The sequence below is a fragment of the Colobus angolensis genome, unplaced genomic scaffold, assembly GCF_000951035.1.
Source record: "Colobus angolensis palliatus isolate OR3802 unplaced genomic scaffold, Cang.pa_1.0 Scaffold277, whole genome shotgun sequence".
In the NCBI taxonomy this organism is placed as follows: Eukaryota; Metazoa; Chordata; class Mammalia; order Primates; family Cercopithecidae; genus Colobus; species Colobus angolensis.
In genome coordinates, this window is record NW_012116010.1 from 2,059,068 (window position 1) to 2,063,876 (window position 4,809).

Below are 4,809 nucleotides of genomic sequence, written 5' to 3' on the forward strand. Positions count from 1 at the left end.
AGATAGGTAGATAGATAATACATTGATGATGGAAAGAAAGATGAATAGATGGATAGAAGATAGATAGACAGATGATAGATAGATAGTTATACAAACGATAGATGGATACATAGATAAACAGAATGGATGGATAGATAGATAATAGATGATAGCTACATACATGCAGGTAGATAATGGATACACAGATGGATAATAGATACATAGACAACATAAGTGGGGGGATAGATGACAGATACGGTAGGTAGGTAGATACAATAGATAGATGACAGGTAGGAAGAATAGATAGATGATGGATAGACAGATACATACACACATAGATGGATAGATGATAGATACATACATACATAGATGGATAGATAGGTAATAGATACATACATACATCCATAGATGGATAGATACATAGATGATAGATACATACATACATAGATACATGGATAGATACACAGATGATACATACATACATAGATGAATAGATAGATACATACATACATGCATACATATATAGATGGACAGATGATAGATACATACATACATAGATGGATAGATACATAGATGATAGATACGTACATACACATACAGATGGATAGATACATAGATGATAAATAGATACATACATACATAGATGGACAGATAGATAGATGATACATAGATACATGGATAGATACATAGATGATAGACACATACATAGATGGATAGATACATAGATGATAGATACACACATACATACATGGATGGATACATAGATGATAGATACATACATAGCTAGATGGATAGATAGATGATAGATACATACATAGATGGATAGATAGATGACTGATAGATACATACATACATACATAGATGGATAGATACATAGATAGATGATAGATACATACATACATAGATGGATAGATGATCGACAGATATGTACATACATACACACATATATACATAGATGGATAGATGATCAATAGATATGTACATACATACATACATACATAGATGGATAGATAGATGATCGACAGACAGATACATACATACATACATAGATGATAGATAGATAAATACATACACACGTAGATCCATAGATGGATGGATAGATAAAGAGAGATCATGGCTAAATAGATGGAAGGGTGATAGATAGACCCATAGACAAGATAGATGGATACATGACAGATGAATAGCTGGATAATTGATGGGTAACATGGATACATAGATAGATGATAGATAGAAAAACCCTCGCATGCTAACTCAGGGTTTCTCCACCTCAGCACAGCTGACATTGGGGGCTGGAGGGCTCTCTGCGGTGGGGCTGTCCCAGGCATTGTCGGGTGTTCAGCAGTGACCCTGGGCTCCGCCCACCAGATGGGAGCAGCACCCCCACACTGCACACACCCAGACATGACAGTCAAAAATATCTTCAGACATTGCCAGGTGTTTCCTGGACGGTAGGATCTCCTCAGCTCTTGGCAACTGAATTACACACAACCTACAAACACACACACATTTGAGAATCTTTGAACATCAGACCGTGCGACGCTGGCTCAGTGCAAAACAGGACATTAAGGAGAGAAGCCCGGCCTGGTGAAATGGGGTGTCTGAGTTTGCTGGGGTTGCCATAGCAAAGTTCTGTAGGCCGTACAGCTTAGACAACAAACATTGATTCTTCCACAGTCCTGGAGGCTGGAGGTCTGAGGTCAAGGTGTGGGCAGGGCTGGTTCCTCCCGAGGCCTCTCTCCTGGGCTTGGAGATGCCGTCTTCTCCCTGTGTCCTCACAGGCTCGTCCCTCCATGTGTGTCTGTGTCTTCATCTCCTCTTCTCCTCTTCTTATGGGATGTCTTAGTCCATTGCAGGCTGCTATCACAGAATACCATAGACTGGCTGGCTTATAAACAACAGGCATTCGGCCGGGCACGGTGGCTCACGCCTGTAATCGCACCACTTTGGGAGGCCGAGGCGGGCAGATCACCTGAGGTCAGGAGTTCGAGACCAGCCTGACCAACATGGTGAAACCCCGTCTCTACTAAAAGAAAAAGAAAATACAAAAAAAATTAACAGGGCGAGGTGGCGGGCGCCTGTAGTGCCAGCTACTCGGGAGGCTGAGGCAGGAGAATGGCGTGAACCCGGGAGGTGGAGCTTGCAGTGAGCCGAGATCGCACCACTGCACTCCAGCCTGGGTGACAGAGCGAGACTCTGTCTCAGAAAAACAAAAAACAAAAAACAAATAAAAAAATAAAACACACAACAACAAAGAAAAAACAGACATTGGTCAGGCATGATGGCTCATGCCTGTCATCCCAGCACTTTGGGAGGCCGAGGCGGGCAGATCACCTGAGGTCAGGAGTTCAAGACCAGCCTAACCAATGTGATGAAACCCCGTCTCTACAAAAAAAAAAAAAAAATACAAAAAAATTAGCGGGGCGTGGTGGCGGGCGCCTGTAGTCCCAGCTACTGGGAGGCTGAGGCAGGAGAATGGCGTGAACCCGGGAGGTGGAGCTTGCAGTGAGCCGAGATCGCGCCACTGCATTCCAGCCTGGGGAACAGAGCGAGACTCTGTCTCAAAAACAAACAAACAAACAAACAACAACAACAAAAAAAAACAGGCATTGGCCAGGCATGGTGGCTCATGCCTGTAATCCCAGCACTTGGGAAGGCCGAAGTGGGTGGATCACCTGAGGTCGGGAGTTTGAGACTAGCCTGGCCAACATAGAGAAACTCCATCTCTACTAAAAAATACAAAAAAATTAGCCAGGCGTGGTGGTGGGCACATGTAGTCCCAGATACTCAGGAGGCTGAGGCAGGAGAGTCCCTTGAACCTGGGAGGCAGAGGCTGCAGTGAGCCGAGATCGTGCCACTGCGCTCCAGTCTGGGCAACAGAGCAAGAGTCAGTCTTAAAAAAAAAAAAAAAAGAAGAAAAAAAGCAAAGCAAATTCTGAAAGTCACTGACGGGCACATTGAGAGCAGGAGGGCCGCAGTAGTCAGGGCTTTCGAGCAGTTAAAGCTCTGCCTGGTGGGCTTTCAATGCTGTGGCCATAACGGAGAACTTACAAGGATAAATGCAGGCGTGTTAAAGGCTGCTGGATCCCATCTCTGGTTAGCTGGCACTCCTTCGGGAATGCTGGTATGGTTGACTGGGTTGATCCGTGTCTCCCCATTGATACGTCTACCAGGTGAATGGCACCTTATTTGGAAATCGGGTTCTTACATGTGCAATTAGTTCATGATTTCAAGATATCATGCTGGATTAAGGTGGACCCTAAGTCCAATGGCAGGTGTCCTTATAAGAGACAGAAGAGGAGACACAGACACAGAGGAGGAGGCCACTTGGAGACGGAGGCAGAGACCGGAGTGATGCGGCCACAAGCCCAGGGATGCCTGGAGCCCCCGGCAGCTGGAAGAGGCAGGAAGGATCCTCCCCTAGAGCCTCTAGAAGGAAGCAAACACAATTGCAATGGTTTAGATGGTGAGCTCCAAATATGTCCATGTCCTAAGCCCCAGAACCTGGGAATGAGACCTTATTTGGAAAAAGGATCTTTGCAGATGTGGTCAAGGATCTGGAGATGAGATCATCCTGGAGTAAGGTGTCCCTTAAACACAATAACAGATGTCCTTGCAAGAGACAGAAGAGGAGACACAGACACAGAGGAGGAGGCCACATGGAGACGGAGGCAGAGACTGGAGTGATGCGGCCACAAGCCCAGGACACCTGGAGCCCCCAGGAGCTGGGGCAGGAAGGATGTTCCCCTAGAGGCTTCAGAGGGAGCATGGCCCTGTCTATGCCTTGATTTCAGATTTCTGACCTGCAGGGCTGTAATGCAACTGATTTTTGCTATTTTAAGCTTCAGGGTTTTGAGTGATGGTTACCAGTAACCCCTATTCTAGGTCACTGAACCCTTCAGCTTTGCCTGTACCCGTTTAGGAAGTGGCAGCCTTCACTTCATCTTCTATAGATAATTACTGTAATTTCCTTTGCTATTTTTCTTTTCCTTTTCTTTCTTCTTCTTTTTTTTTTTTTTTTGAGACGAAACCTCGCTCTGTCGCCCAGGCTGGAGTGCAGTGGCGCGATCTCGGCTCACTGAAAGCTCCGCCTCCTGGGTTCATGCCATTCTCCTGCCTCAGCCTCCCAAGTAGCTGGGACTACAGGCGCCTGCTACCACGCCTGGCTAGGTTTTTGTAGTTTTTAGTAGAGACAGGGTTTCACCATATTAGCCAGAATGGTCTCAATCTCCTGACTTCATGATCTATCTGCCTCCCAAAGTGCTGGATTATAGGCATGAGCCACAGCACCCGGCCTTCCTTTGCTATTTTTCTTTATGATTTAATATCTCACCCGCGGCTGGGCCCGGTGGCTCACACCTGTAATCCCAGCACTTTGAGAGGCTGAGTCGGATGGATCACCTGAGGTCAGGAGTTCGAGACCAGCCTGGTCAACACAGCGAAACCCCATCTCTACTAAAAATGCAAGAATTAGCCAGGTGTGATGGCAGGTGCCTGTAATCCTAGCTACTCTGAGGGCTGAGGCAGGAGAATAGCTTGAACCTGGGAGGTGGAGGTTGCAGGGAGCTGAGATCGTACCATTGCACTCCAGCCTGGGTGACAGAGTGAGACTTCATCTCAAAAAAAGAAAGAAAAGAAAAGAAAGAAGGAAGGAAGGAAGGAAGAAAAGAAAGAAAGAGGGAAGGAAGGAAGGAAGGAAAGAAGGAAAGAGGGAGAAAGAAAAGAAAAGAAGGAAGGAAGAAAGAAAGAAAGAAAGAAAGAAAGAAAGAAAGAAAGAAAGAAAGAAAGAAAGAAAGAAAGAAAGAAGAAAGAAGAAAGAAGAAAGAAGAAAGA